The 16,247-nt window shown below is 36.3% G+C and overlaps 1 pseudogene; it reads left to right on the forward strand.

Annotated features, from left to right (window-relative positions):
- Window positions 1–15,232: 15,232 nt before the first annotated feature.
- LOC119528808 lies at window positions 15,233–15,774 on the forward strand (annotated as a pseudogene).
- Window positions 15,775–16,247: the final 473 nt, after the last annotated feature.

A 16,247-nucleotide genomic window follows, 5' to 3' on the forward strand; every position in this document is an offset into this window, starting at 1 on the left:
AATCTATAATTTACACTCTATGCAAAAAATTACTTAAAATGGATTATAGGTCTAAATGTAAAAACTCAAATTATAAAATTTCTAGAAGAAAATATAGGAGAAAATATTTGTGACTTTGAGTTAGGCAAAGATTTCTTAGGTATAGCACCAAAAATAACCCATAAAAGGAAAAATTAATAAATTGTAACTCACCAAAATTAAGAACTTACAAAAGATCCTGTTATGTCTTTCAAAAAATACATTAAGACAATAAAAAGACAAGCCATAGGCTCAGAAAAAAAATATCTGAAAATCACATATCTGATTAGGGTATCCAGTATATATAGAGAGAGAATATCTAACATATAGAATTTTGAAAACTTAATAAGAAAACAACACAGCAAATATATGGGCAAGAGCTTTGGATAGATAGCATCCCCCCCACCCCCCAAAAAAAGTTTTTGTGAAAAAAAAATAAGTATATGAAGAGATACTCAACATCATTAGTCATTAGGGAAATGCAAGTATTAAAACCACAAAGAGATGTCACTACATTCCTGTAAGAATGGCTAAAAAAAGTGCTAATACCAAGTGCTCACTAGAATGAAGAGCAATTGGAACTGTCATATATTGCTAATAGTAATGCAAAATGGCACAGCTTCTTTGGAAACTGTTTGACAATTTCCTATAGAGTTAAACATACACTTACCATATAACTCAGCAATTTCATTCTAGGTGTTAGCCAAATAAATTGAAATCCTATGTTCATACCAAAGCCTGTACATTACAGCTTATAGCAATTTTATTCATAACACCCCAAAACCTAAAACAACCCAAATGTGTCTCAAGTGAGAAATAAATACCTAATGGTACATTCATACAATTGAATAATACTCAACAATAAAAAAAGAAAGCAAAATGGAGAACTGTCAAATGTATTTTGCCAAGTAAAAGAGCCCAGACACCAAAGGCTTCATACTGTGTGAATACATGCTATATGCCATTCAGGAAAATGTTACACTACAAGGGAAGAAATCAGATCTGTGTTTTTCTGGGGTTAAGGGGGGCTTCTGAGGATGAAGGTGATCACAGAGAGGTATAGGGTAATTTGGGGAAGTGAGGGAACTCTTCTAAATCGTTGATTATGGTGGTGGTTACCCAAATGTATGCGTTTGTCTAACTTTGCAGAAATGTACATATAAAAGGGGAACCTTGTTGTATGTAAACTACATATTAATTTTTAAAGTTAAAAATAAATGTTGGAACATCCAGAATTGACACCCAAACCAGTCTTGCTCTCAAAGAATCTTCGCAAGGCATAGTTACTGTACTTGGCTTCCCCACTAAACTCTAAGCTCCTATCAGGTAGAGATTTCGTTTTCTTTTTCTCTATACCCCAGCACCCAGTATGATGCCTTGCAAAAAGAAAGTTCTCAGGAAAAGTCTGTCATGTGAGCAAGTCAAGTGACTCAACTAAGGGTTTTAAAGCTCAGCCAATACATCTGGTTGAATGATTCTATATAATGAATATCAGGAAAAAATTGACACTGATAAAAAATAAGAAGACACTCTACACATGCATGATAGAGAAGCTAAATTGAATGGTCCCAAATGGCCCTTAATGAAAGATTTATTACTTTGCATGTAATGTCCATTTTAAGAAAATTCTAGATCTGTCATACATGATTGATTTGATTAACAGTATGAACAGAAAAGATGCTGCAACTCAAATTGAGACTTAAGGTAAGTGAATTTCTTTATCTTAACATACAACTATCACAGCGTTAGAAGTATAGGTGGTCCAAATGATTCTATCTTATAGCTGGAGAAGCAAGACTCACTCAAATACAGAAGGACAAGCTGTTCTCCAGGAAGGTGATAAGGAAGAGTCTGAATAACTGCAGACCTGAGACTTAATCAAAGGATTTCAAAGGGCTTTTATTTTACCCAGCTTAAGCACGATGTGGTCCTATGAGAGTCACGCTGCACCAGCTGTCTTCTCATTCACACTATGTTTCATGCACAGGACTCTGCCTGGAGCTCAGAGATTAATATGGCCAGTCAGAAACATGAGTTTTTCCAATCTCATTTGCTGATAGAAGTGAGAGTGCTGTGAATCAGTTCAGTCAGCATGAAGTACATTAGCGCCTTTTTCTGGAATCACAGATGGAAAAAGCAAACAGGATTCTACTGGTAAACATTCAATAAATTATTTGTAGAAAGAATAAATGGAAAAGGGAAGAGTGAATGAATCAATGAGTGAGCGAATAATTGAACAGGACTTATAAGTTGTGTTATTTGGTGCTGAAAACCATAGAAGCTAGATTAATAGCAATTATGATTAACTTGTATGAGCAGTATTTCAGAATTCAAACCTGTTCTTCCCTAATTGCCCTTATTTACACATGGATTTGCTTATGGCATGGTTCATTAGCTTCTCCTGTTTTCATTTTCCAAATTTCCAGATAGAGTTGTTCCTTAGGAACTTTCTTCTGATGCGCTCTCATTCTTTGCATTTCTCTTTTCATTATCTCCTGTAAGCATATTTTTCACACACAGTTGTTCAGTCTTCATGAGATCATGGGTTGTTTATGTATTATTCTTAATATCCAAAGAAAACAATAAAAGAATACATTTGCTTTCTTGGTATTATTTAGAAATTATATCCACTATTTAGGTGGTAACATTATCATTCTTACAGCTATAAAATAAAATGCAAAGCAAAAAGCCCCTTTAAATTCCCATTTCATTTATCAAGAAGACAATAATATACTACAACAGAACAAATGTAGCTGGAACTATTGCCCAAAGGAGATTCCATTTTACCTCCTTATCAGCCCCAGTTCTACTCACTATCCTTTGGCATTACAACACAAATCATAAACTGAAATAAAGCCAATGCCTGATTGAGACAGCAGTAGAAACACATGCCAAGCGAAATAAACTGAATTTGATATCATCTAAAACCACATTAAGTTGGAATTTCCCAAATTAGTGTTTGTGTTATTCACTATTGACAAATAAGAGACTAGGGATATGATAACTGGGGTAGTGAATTATAAAGGGTTTAGTTCTATTTTCATATTGTGATTTTCCAGTTGTACTAATTTCACAAAGGGGCTAGAGCTAGAATCCTATAGTAAGACTTAGGAACTTTGGTAGTATTCCATTCAGTCAATGATAAACGTGGATGACTCACACGTTTTCTATATTTGATTTTCTTCCATTGAAAAATAGATAATAAACCTTGCAATGGGTTAACTCATAGAGCTATCAAGAAGATTTAATAATACCTTGAACTTATTGAAGTGTGCTATAAAAGAGGGAAATACACATACTGTTCACAAGATTCTGATCTCCAAATATTTTGAATTGTGATCAAATATCAAATGTTAGTTTCATCAGTTGTCATTTCTAATGCATAGATTGTATTATTTGTAGATATTGATATTCTTTACCATAAGCTTTTTGCATGATTTTTCACGTTCAAGTACTTACAACAACATGAGTCAGGTTTAAAAAAAAATCAAGATTCAGAGACAACGGCATTGCTTAAGTCACACAACTGACAAGTGGTAGAGGTACGATTTGAACCAACACAATTTGACTCCTGGGTCTATGCTCCCAGCCAATTGGAACTGTTTCCTTTAAGTGTATTTATTTTAGTGAGTGAACTAAATTATCGGTATAATCTGAGGAATTACCCTGCTTTTTATATTGTCTGACTTTTTATATGGTATTTCTGTTCCTGAGAAATGACATGGTGATTGGTGTATTTAGGGAAGCAAAAATTCAGTACGCAAATAAGGGCATGCAAGATTACTCTTACATCTGTTTTTTGTTTGTTTGTTAGTTTGCTTTGTAATGGCATGTTCCTACTGTCAGGGTTGGACTTCTTAAGAAGGGACTATGAGGATTTCTACCATTTGTGAACTTGAACAGTTCAGGAAAGCATGTTTTTACCTGTGGGGTTTGCCACCACTGGACCTTTGATCTGTTTTCTTGACAACTTGGGAGTTTTAAAGATATGGTCCAACACAGCTCACCTCCAACAATGGAAACATCAGGCACGTTATTTCTAAAAAATGTCTCCTACATGTCTGCAATTAATTTTACTTAGCAATGTTTTATAAAATTTTGGTAGTTCCAAAGATAGAAAACCTTTTGAGTCAGAGGCAAACAAGCAAACTGAAACTCTTGTGAGTTCCAAAAGTTGATGGAAATGGCTTCCAGTTATGTATTATCCTAAAATGGTTGAGTACGGTTTCTAGTTTTTTTTTAATGTATGCATTCAACAAAAGCTAACACCATCTAATTTTGCTAAATATGGACAGCACAATGGGAAGATGATTTAAGAGAATTTTGTGACATCACTATCAGATTCTCTGACAGTGTATGATCTTTACCCTGTCTGCAACACTTTGATTTCCAACTTTATCACATTTTCCATCTTTCTTTAATTACCCTGCATTTTCAATTTTGGCTATTATAATAATGATCAATTTCCATTTGTAATGTTGAAAAGATTTGAGGATTTTTTCAGAATGTGCATTATCTGGGGATCACTCCCAGAGAAAAATCATGCATTTTTTACTGTTAGAGAAATTTGCAAAAAGATTTGTTCCTCTAACAAAGTGCATTGATGGAGGAATGTCAAAAGGGCACAGGAGGAGAAAACCATGGAAGCAAGAAGCCAAAAGCAACAAAACCCAGAAGAAAAGGGAGAGACAAGCAGACACCACCATGTGCCTTGCCATGTGACAGAGTAGTCCAGGATACAGGATTGCTGGCAGCCATTTTCAGGAAGAAGTGGGAAACCAAAAAGTAATATTGAGGGTGGACAAGAGAGACAGACACCAATGCCTCAGGTTGCAGAATGTCCCAGCAGCTTGGTCTCATTTGTCAGGTTCAGTAGAATCCCTGCATCCACTTCCTCCCATGGCTATCTATTTCTGTGTCTGAATCTCTTCTGCTTATAAGGACTCCAGTCATCAAGATTAAGATACAACCTTATTCAGTTAGACCACACTTTAATGAAAAATAAATCTTTAAGAGGTCCTATTTACAATGGGCTCACAACCAAAGAATTATGGATTAAAATTAAGAATATGTCTAAACTGGGGTACATAATTTAATGTACCACACTCTTTATTTCCTTCCTGGATTATTTCTTTAACCTTGGTAGGAAGAGCACTGAGTGAGGGAGATAATTTAAACAAGTTATAGTTGCTGGTGAGAAAATTCTGCATAAAACCAAACAGAGCAGATCAAGATTCCCAGAGAAGGAATAGAGGAAAGGAAGCTTTCCCCTGGAAGTAAAACAATTAGACAAAAGTTACAATGTTAAAAATTGTACTACATATCCAAGATCCAAGGATCACATGAAGAAGAGCTGAGAAAATCTAATTATTAGCCTCGGGCTATTCTAAAGGTCTAGAATAAGATCAGGCATCAAAGAAGAACCTTAACACAAAGCCAATCAACAATAAAACACTATACAAAAGGGAGAAACTGACCTTCAGATTTAACTATCAACATAGATGCCCAGACAACAGCAAAAAAATTGCAAGCCATACTAAGAAACAGGAAAATGTGGCTCAGTCAATGGAACAAATTGAGAATTCAGGGGACACATAATTTGGAACAAGTAATCAAAGAAGTTCAAACAAATGTCCTAAATCAATTCAAGGAATGAAGCAAAATATATATAAAGGGTAAATGAAATAAAAAAGACAGTGTATTAATATAAAGAAGAATTTGAAAGTATAAAAAGAAATATAACAGAAATTATGGGGATGAAAGGCACAATAGTAGATATCAAGAATACACTAGAGGCATATGACAGCAGATTTGAACAGGCAGAAGAAAGAATGAGGAAACTAGAAGACAAGACAATTGAAATCATACAGCCAAAAGAACATATAGAGAAAAGAATAGAAAAAAATTGAGCAATGTCTCAAGGGATTTGAGTGGCAGCACAAAGTGCACAAAAATACATTTCATGGGTGTCCCAGAAGGAGAAGAGAAGGGAAAAGGGACAGAAAGAACAGATGAGGAAATAATGGCCCCAAATTTCCCAACTCTTATAAAGATATAAATATACATGTTCAAGAAGTGCAATGTAATCCAAACAGAATAAATCTTACTAGACCTGTTCTTAGATACATACTGTCACAGTATCAAATGTTGGAGATAAAGAGAAAATTCTAAAGCAGCAAGAGAAAAGCAATTCATCATATATCCAAGGGATGCTCGGTAAGACTAAAGACTAATTTCTCATCAGAAACCATAGAAGCAAGAAGACAGTGGTATATATTTAAAGAACTGAAAGAGAAAAACCAACAGCTGAAACTTCTTAATCTGGCAAAACGGTCCTTCAAAAATGAGGGAGAGAAATGGACTTGGTTGAGATTGGGGTGCATCAGACAAAAGGGTAGAGGAAGATATTAACCATGTTTTAAAACTTTGGCTTCTATGTAGGACCAAAAGAAGAGATGGCTATATGGTGCAAAATCTATATTTTCTGTAGCACACTAAAAAATAAAAATAAAAAATAAAAAATAATGAGGGAGAGTTTAAAATATTCACAGATAAACAAAAATCTTGAGAATTGATCAACAAAAGATCTGCCCTACAAGAATTAATAAAGGGAGTTCTACAGGTTGAAAAGAAAAGATAGAATAGAGAGGTTTGGAAAAGTGTAAAGAAATGAAGATCATCAATAAGGGTAAATAAAAGGTAAATGAAAAACCTAATATTACTGTATACTCAATATATGACTGTACTCTTTAATTCCTATAAGAGTCAGAATACAATTGAACAAGAAAAAGGCATGTTTCATGATAATGGATATTCAAAATACAAAGTGGTAAAGTGGGGCAAAAACAACATAAAGAGGGTAAACAGAAGAATATGGGATCAGAGAACATGTATGTTATAGAAGCAAAGTTGATAACTTTTCAGATTCATAGGTTATAGATGTAGGTTGCATAATATAAACCTCAGGGTAACCCTAAAGAAAATATTTTAAAAATACACAGAAACAGAAATGAGAACAGGATCAATAAAGATCGGCTATACAGAGAAGGAGGTTGCAATAAAGGAAAATAGAGAGAAAAGAAAAGATACGACATATAAAAGCCAAAAGATAAAATGGCTGAAAAAAGTACTGCCTTTACAGCAATAACACTGTATGTTAATGGAATAAACTCCCCAATCAAAAGATACAGATTGGCAAAATAGATTAAAAAGCATGATCCAACTACATGTTGTTTACAAAAGACTCACATTAGACCCAAAGACACAAATAGGATCAAAGTGAAAGGCTGGAAAAAGATAACCATGTGGATAGTAACCAAAAAAGACGTAGCAATACTAATATCAGACAAAATAGACTTTAAGACAAAAGCTGTTAAAAGAGACAGAAAAGGACACTATATTAATAAAAGCAGCAATCCACCAGAAAGAAACAATAATGATAAGTATGTATGTACCTAATCATGGTGCACCAAAATACATGAGGCAAACACAGGCAAAACTGAAGGTAGAAATAAACATTTCTACAATTTTAGTTTGAGACTTTAATACACTACTCTCATCAATAGGTAGAACATTTAGATGGAGATTAATAAGGAAACAGAGAACTTAAAAATATAGTAAATGAACTAGGCCTAACAGATATATGCAGAACATTGTACCCCAAAACAGCAGAATACACATTCTTCTCAAGGACACATGGATCATTCTCCAGAAGAGGCAACAAGTTGGATCACACAAGTCTCAATAAATTTAAAAACATTGAAATTATACAAATCATCTTCTCTGACAATAAAGGAAAAGAACACAGAGAGAGAACTTGAAAATCCACAACATATGGAAGTTAAATAGCATTCTCAGACAATCAGTGAGTCAAAGAAGAAATTGCAAGAGAAATCAGCAAACATCTTGAGGCAAATGCAAATGAGAATGCAACATATCAAAACTTATGGGATGCAGTGAAGGCAGTGCTGAGAGGGAAATATATAGCCCCAAATGCTTACATTAAAAAAGAAGAAAGAGTTAAAATCAAAGACCAAACTCCACACCTGGATTAAATAGAAAAAGAACAGCAAACTAATTCCAAAGCAAGCATGAGGAAAGAAATAACAAGATTAGACCAGAAATCAATGAAATTGAGAATTTAAAAAAATAGAATTAACAACAAAAGTTGGTTCTTTGAAAAGATCAATAAAATTGACAAACCGTTAGCCAGACTGACAACCAGAAAAAGAGAGGTGATTCAAATAAGTAAAATCAGAAATGAAAGAGGGGACATTACAAATAGCCCTGCAGAAATAAAAAAGAACATAAGAGGATACCATGAACAACTTATGCTAACAAGTTAGACAACTTCGATGAAAAGGAAAAATTCCTAGAAAAGATGAACAATGTACACTGATTCTAGAAGAAATAGAAGCCTTCAACAGAAAAATTATAAGAGATTGAATTGGCCATCAAAAACTTCCCAACAACTTCCTCACCTGGACTGCTGTTGATGTTGTCACAAACACTGGGACTGGCGGTTTGATGTGCTGAGCCCTTGATCATGGGACATGCCCTTATGAAGCTCATTACTGCAAAGGAGAGGCTAAACTTGCATATAATTGTGCCTAAGAGTCCCCCCCCCCAGTACCTCTTTGTTGCTCAGATGTGGCCCTCTCTCTTTCTAACTGAGCCATCTCGACAGGTGAACTCACTGCCCTCCCCTCTACATGGGACCCAACTCCCAGGGTTGTAAATCTCCCTGGCAATGCAGAATATGACTCCCGGGATGAATGTGGACCCGGCATCGAGCGACTGAGAGTATCTTCTTGACCAAAAGGGGGATGCAAAATGAGACGAAGTGGTTTCAGTGGCTGAGAGATTTCAAATGGAGTCGAGAGGTTACTCTGGTAGACATTCTTATGCACTATATAGATAACATGTCTTAGGTTTTAATGTATTGGAATAGCTAGAAGTAAACACCTGAAACTACCAAACTCCAACCCAGCAGTCTGGACTCCTGAAGACAATTATATAAGAATGTAGATTACAAGGGGTGACAGTGTGATTGTGAAGACCTTGTGGATCACACCCCCTTTATCTAGTGTATGGATGAGTGGAGGAATGGGGATAAAAACTAAAGGACAAATGGGGTGGGATGGGGGGATGATTTGGGTGTTTTTTTTTCACTTTTATTTTTTATTCTTGTTCTGGTTCTTTCTGATGTAAGGAAAATGTTCAGAGATAGATTGTGGTGATGAACACATAACTATGTTATCATCCTGTGGACAGTGGATTGTATATCATGGATGATTGTATGGTGTGTGAATGTATTTCAATAAAACTGAATTTAATAATAAAAAAAAAAAAGAATCAAAAAAAAAAAAACAAAAAACACATTACTGAGCTGGCCATTGGAAGATGCTGCTGATTGCCCAATCTTTCAGGTTCATCTTCTAAGAAGTCATAGAAACTGTATCTCAGTATAGTCTGTCCAAGATGAGGAAAGATGAAGAGAGGGAAATAATTTATCCACCAGCCCCCATTTCCTACTGGTCAAAGTTTTGCCTCATAAGGCAAGAAATCCCCTGCACTTCTAGATTATACATCTATGAGTTTTGATGAAAGCTCATTGTTTCTCACGCCTCCATGTCAACAAGGAAAGGCCAACATTTGATTTGAGTCTGAGCCGAGGCAATGGCAGCCTACTTGTGCACGAAGTTCTTGGAACTCCAGAAGCTCCAGTTGCTGCAGTGTGCTGATATAAGTGATAGGAGAGACCAAGAGGATATGAGGTGGTATATAAGAGATGGTATGACCAAGTACAAAACAATAGGAGCCAAATAGTTCTACAGTCTAACTCACATTCCTAGACTACCTATATAGGATATACTAAAGGATTATGAAACTAGGTTCTGCCATACTAGTCTGTGTCAGTTTGAATGTATTGTGTTCCCCAAACGCCATTATCTTTGATATAATTTTGTGTGGGCAGATGTTATCAGTGTTGATTAGATTGTAATTCTTTGAGACTTTCTTTGGAATGTGCCCCACCCAGCTGTGGGTGATGACTCTGATTGGATAATTTCCATGGAGGTGTTGCTCCGCCCATTCGGGGTGGGTCTAAGTTGAGTCACTGAAGCCATATAAATGAGCTGACGGACAGAGGGAACTCAGTGCAGCTGTGAGTGACGTTTTGAAGAGGAGCTACAGCCAAGAGGGACACTTTGAAGAAAGCACAGGAGCTGCAGATGAGAGACAGTTTGAAGATGGCCATTGAAAGCAGACTCTTGCTCCGGAGAAGCTAAGAGAGGACAAATACCCCAGGTGCAATTAAGACTGACATTTTTGAGGAACTGCAGCCTAGAGAGGAACATCCTGGGAGAAAGCCATTTTGAAATCAGAACTTTGGAGCAGACGCCAGCCATGTGCCTTCCCAGCTAACAGAGGTTTTCCGGACACCATTGGCCATCCTCCAGTGAAGGTACCTGATTGCTGATGTGTTCCCCTTGACACTTTATGGCCTTAAGACTGTAACTGTGCAACCAAATAAACCCCCTTTTATAAAAGCCAATCCATTCCTGGTGTTTTGCATTCCGGCAGCATTAGCAAACTAGAACAGATACTTCTTTGACTGACAGAGGGAACGCAGTGCAGCTATGAGTGATGTTTTGAAGAGGAGCTGCAGCCAAGAGGGACACTTTGAAGAAAGCACAGGAGCTACAGATGAGAGATGGTTTGAAGATGGCCGTTGAAAGCAGACTCTTGCTCCAGAGAAGCTAAGAGAGAACAAATACCCCAAGTGCAATTAAGAGTGACATTTTTGAGGAACTGCAGCCTAGAGAGGAACATGCTGGGAGAAAACCATTTTGAAACCAGAACTTTGGAGCAGATGCCAGCCATGTGCCTTCCCAGCTAACAGAAGTTTTCCGGACACCATTGGCCATCCTCCAGTGAAGGTATCCAATTGCTGATGTGTTACCTTGGACACTTTATGGGCTTAAGATTGTAACTGTGCAACCAAATAAACCCCCTTTTATAAAAGAAAAAAAAAAAAAAAAAAAAAAAAAAACTTCCCAACAACTTCCTCACCTGGACTGCTGTTGATGTTGTCACAAACACTGGGACTGGCGGTTTGATGTGCTGAGCCCTTGATCATGGGACATGCCCTTATGAAGCTCGTTACTGCAAAGGAGAGGCTAAACTTGCATATAATTGTGCCTAAGAGTCCCCCCCCCCCAGTACCTCTTTGTTGCTCAGATGTGGCGCTCTGTCTTTCTAACTGAGCCATCTCGACAGGTGAACTCACTGCCCTCCCCTCTACATGGGACCCAACTCCCAGGGTTGTAAATCTCCCTGACAATGCAGAATATGACTCCCGGGATGAATGTGGACCCAGCATTGTGCGACTGAGAGTATCTTCTTGACCAAAAGGGGGATGCAAAATGAGACGAAGTGGTTTCAGTGGCTGAGAGATTTCAAATGGAGTCGAGAAGTTACTCTGGTGGACATTCTTATGCACTATATAGATAACACGTCTTAGGTTTTAATGTATTGGAATAGCTAGAAGTAAATACCTGAAACTACCAAACTTCAACCCAGCAGTCTGGACTCCTGAAGACAATTATATAAGAATGTAGATTACAAGGGGTGACAGTGTGATTGTGAAGACCTTGGGGATCATACCCCCTTTATCTAGTGTATGGATGAGTAGAAAAATGGGGATAAAAACTAAAGGACAAATGGGGTGGGATGGGGGGATGATTTGGGTGTTCTTTTTTCACTTTTATTTTTTTATTCTTTTCTGGTTCTTTCTGATGTAAGGAAAATGTTCAGAGATAGATTGTGGTGATGAATGCATACCTATGTTATCGTACTGTGGACAGTGGATTGTATACCATGGATGATTGTATGATGTGTGAATGTATTTCAATAAAACTGAATTTAATAAAAAAAAAGATTAAAAAAACTTCCCAACAAAGATAAACCCAGGGCCTGTTGAATTAATAGCAATCCTGCTGATAATCTTCCAAAAAAATTGAAAAGGAAGGACTACTACCCAACTTTTCTATGAAGTCTAAATTACCCTACTACCAAAGCCAGATAAAGACACTACAAGAAAAGAAAAGTAAAGACCAATTCCTCTTATGAATAGTTGCAAAAATCCTCAAAAAAAAGGAAAAAAGAAAAAGAAAAACTTCAAAAACAAAATCCAGCAGCACATTAAAAGAATTACATGCTGTGATCAGGTGGGTTTTATTCAGGTATGCAAAGGTGGTTCAACACAGGAAAATCAATTAATGTAATATACATTAACAAATTGAAGGGGAAAAACCCTATGACCATCTTAGTTGACACTGAAAAGGCATTTGACAAAATCCAGCATCCTTTCTTGATAAAAACACTTAGAAAAATAGGAATAGAAGGAAACTTCCTCAACATGATAAAGGAAATATATGAAAAGCCCACAGCTAACATCATACTCAATGTTGAAAGACTGAAAGTTTTCTCTCTAAGATCTGGAACAAGACAAGGATGCTCACTGTCACCGCTGTTATTTAACATTGTGCTAGAAGTTTTAGCTAGAGTAGTTAGGAAAGAAAAATGAATTATAACAAATTATAATTATATTATATATTACGTTATAACAAATATAGGCATACACATTGGAAAGGAAGAGGTAAAACCTTCACTATTTGCAGATAACATTATCCTATACGTAGAAAGTCTGAAAAATCTACAACTAGAGCTAATAAATGAATTCAACAAAGTAGCATGATACAAGATTGAGATGAAAAAATCAGTGGTGTATTTATACACTAGTAATGATCAACCTGAGGAGGATATCAAGAAAATTCCATTTACAAGAGCAACTGAAACAATCAAATATCTAGGAATAAATTTAATCAAGAATGTAAAAGACTTGTACACAGAAAACTACAAAATATTGCTAAAAGAAACCAAAGAAGACCTAAATAAATGGAAGGATATGCTGTGTTAATAGATTGGAAGACTAAATATTGTTAAGATATCAATTCTACCTGAAATGATTTAGTTTCAATGCAATCCCAATCAAAATTCCAACATCTGAATTTGAAGAAATGGAAAATCCAGTTATATTTATATGGGTAAGGTGCCCCAAATAGCCAAAAACATCTTGTAGGAAAAGAACAAGTTTGAAAGACTCACACTTTCTGACTGTAAAGCTTATTACAAAACTACAGTGGTCAAAACTGCATGGTACTGGCACAAGGAAATATACATAGACCAATGGGATTGAACTGAGAGTTCAGAAATAGACCCACACATCTATGGACAATTCATTTTTGACAAGGCTGCCAAGTCCATTCAATTGGGAAACAATACTCTCTTCAACAAATGGTGCTGAGAGAATTGGATATATCCATATGCAAAAGAATGAAAACAGTCCTATCTCACACCATATATAAAAGTTAACTGAAAATGAATCAATGACCTAAATATAAGAACAGGACTATAAAATTCCTCAAAGAAAACACAGGGAAGCATCTTCAGGATATTTGTTAGGCAATGATTTCTTAGACTTTATACACAAAGCACAAGTGACAAAAGAAGAAAATAGATAAATGGGACCTCATCAAAATCAGAAACTTTTGTGCATCAAAGGAGTTTATCATGAAAGTGAAAAGACAGCCTATTAAATGAGAGAAAATATTTGGAAACCACACATCTATTAAGGGTTTAATATTCAGAATATATTTTTAAAATCCTACAACTCAATAATAAAAAGACAAACCAATTAAATAGACATTTCTCCAAAGAGCATATAGGAATGGGTAAAAACCATATGAAAAGGTGTTCAACATCACTAGCTATCAGGAAAATGCAAATCAAAACTACAAAGAGATATCATTTCATGCTTACAAGAACGGCCACTATTGAAATAGCAGAAAACTACAGATGTTGGAGAGAATATAGAGTAATAGGAAGACTTGTTCACTGCTAGCAGGAATGTGGAATGGTGCAGCTGCTTTGGAAGGCAGTTTGTTGGTTCCTCAGGAAGCTAAGTATAGAACTGACATACAATCCAGCAATCCCGTTATTAAGTATTTAATCAGAACTCAAAGCAGGGACACAAACAGGCATTTGCTCACTGATGTTCATAGTAGCACAATTGCCAAAAGATGGAAACAACTCACATCCATCAACCAGTGAACAGATAAACAAAATGTGGTATATGAACACAATGAAATATATATATTTAGCCATAAATAAATAAATAATATTTAGCCATAGAAAGGAATGGAGTCTTTCTGCATGTGACAACGTGGATGAAACTTCACGACATTATGTTGAGTAAAACAAGCTAGACGCAAAAGGACAAATATTGTATGATTTCACTGATATGAATTAATTAAAAAAAGCAAACTCATAGAGTTAGAATCTAGAAGATAGGTTACCAGGGAATAGACTGGGTTTAGAGAATAGGGAGCTGATGCTTAATCTGTATAGAATTTCAATTTAGGTTGATTGTAAAGGTTTGGACATTGATGGTGGTGATGGGAGCACATTATTGTGAATGTAATTAACAGCACTGAATTATATAGGTGAATGTGATTAAAAGGGGAAAGCTTAGGTCATATATGTTACTAGAATAAAAATTTAAAGATAAAACGTAGGACCGTAAAACACAATGAACCCTATTGTAGACAATGGACTATAGTTAATAGTACAAGCAAAAGAATGTTCTTTCATGAATTATAACAAATATAAGACACTAATACATGGTGTTAATAATAGGGGGGAAATAAATCAAATATAAATACAATAGTTAATAGTAGTATTTTAATAAACTTTCATCAAATGTAACAAAGGCAGCTACTTTTTTAAAAAGTACAATTGAAAAAAAGTGCTATCATCAATTGTAGAAAATGTTCCACACCAATGCAAGGTTTTGGTGATGGGGTGGTGTATGGGAGTCCTGTATTTTATACAGGATTGTTCTATGAACACACAATTTCTCTAATAAAAAAATTAAAAAGAAAAACCTGCCCAGTATTCTTCAAAACTGTCATCAAAAACAAGAACAATTCTGAGAAAAGTCACAGCCAAGAAGACGATAAGGAATCATGATAACTAAATATTGTGGTACCCTGGAAGGGATCCTGGAATAGAAAAAGAGATTAGGTAAAAAGCTAGGGCCTGCGGTGCAGTCGTGTTCTCCAAGTTCCTGCTTCCCTGCCAGCGCTACTGGATGACCTCCCAGAACAGCGACCCAGCCGCTGCCAACGTCGCCGCCGCTCGCAAGGGGGCCGAGTCCAGCAGGGGCACCACCCCGGGCTCCTTGGACGAGGGGCTAAAGCAGGAGTTGATGACCCTTATGATGCCTGGCGAAAAAGGAATTTCCCCCTTCCCTGAATCAGACAACCTTTTCAAGTGGCTAGGTACCATCCATGGAACAGCTGGCAGAGTATACGAAGACCTGAGGTATAAGATTTCTCTGGAGTTCCCCAGTGGCTACCTCTACAACACGCCCACAGTGCTACCACCCCAAATGTGGACACCCAGGGTAACATCTGCCTGAACATCCTGAAGGGCAAGTGGTCTGCCTTGTATGACGTCAGGACCATCCTCCCTTCCATCCAGAGCCACTGGGAGAACCCAGCATCGATAGCCCTTTGAACACACATGCTGCTGAGCTCTGGAAAAACCCCATAGCCTTTAAGAAGTATCTGCAAGAGATCTACTCAAGGCAAGTCTCCAGCCAAGAGCCCTGACCCAGACTGTCCAGCCTCTCTGTGTTGTCTTTTTATTTTCCTTAGATGGTCTGTCTTTATCTTCTGTATAGGTGGTGTCATTTGTGTTTTGTTTGTTTTTTAAATTAAGTCTCTGTGCCCTGGTAATGAATATATTAAATAAATGGATTTTGTTGTTTTTTTTTTTTTAAAGCTAGGAAATCTGAATAAACTATGGACTTCAGTTAATAATCGTGTACTAATTGGAACACATGTCTGATACTAATGTAAGATGTTAATAATGGGATAAACTGTGTAGGGGAATAGGGGAACTCTGTACCATTTCTCAATTTTACTGTAAATCTAAAACTTTTTAAAAATAATGTCTGTTAATAAATAAAATTGTATCCTCCCACTGTATTGAGTGGAGTGAAACTAACAACATACTTTAACCTCTGGGACAGGCTGAAGTCAGAGCACTCCAGGGTAAAGTACAACACTAATTAGACAAACTTGAATGACTTTAAATCTGTA

This window comes from Choloepus didactylus, chromosome 3 (genome assembly GCF_015220235.1).
Source record: "Choloepus didactylus isolate mChoDid1 chromosome 3, mChoDid1.pri, whole genome shotgun sequence".
Classification (NCBI taxonomy): Eukaryota; Metazoa; Chordata; class Mammalia; order Pilosa; family Megalonychidae; genus Choloepus; species Choloepus didactylus.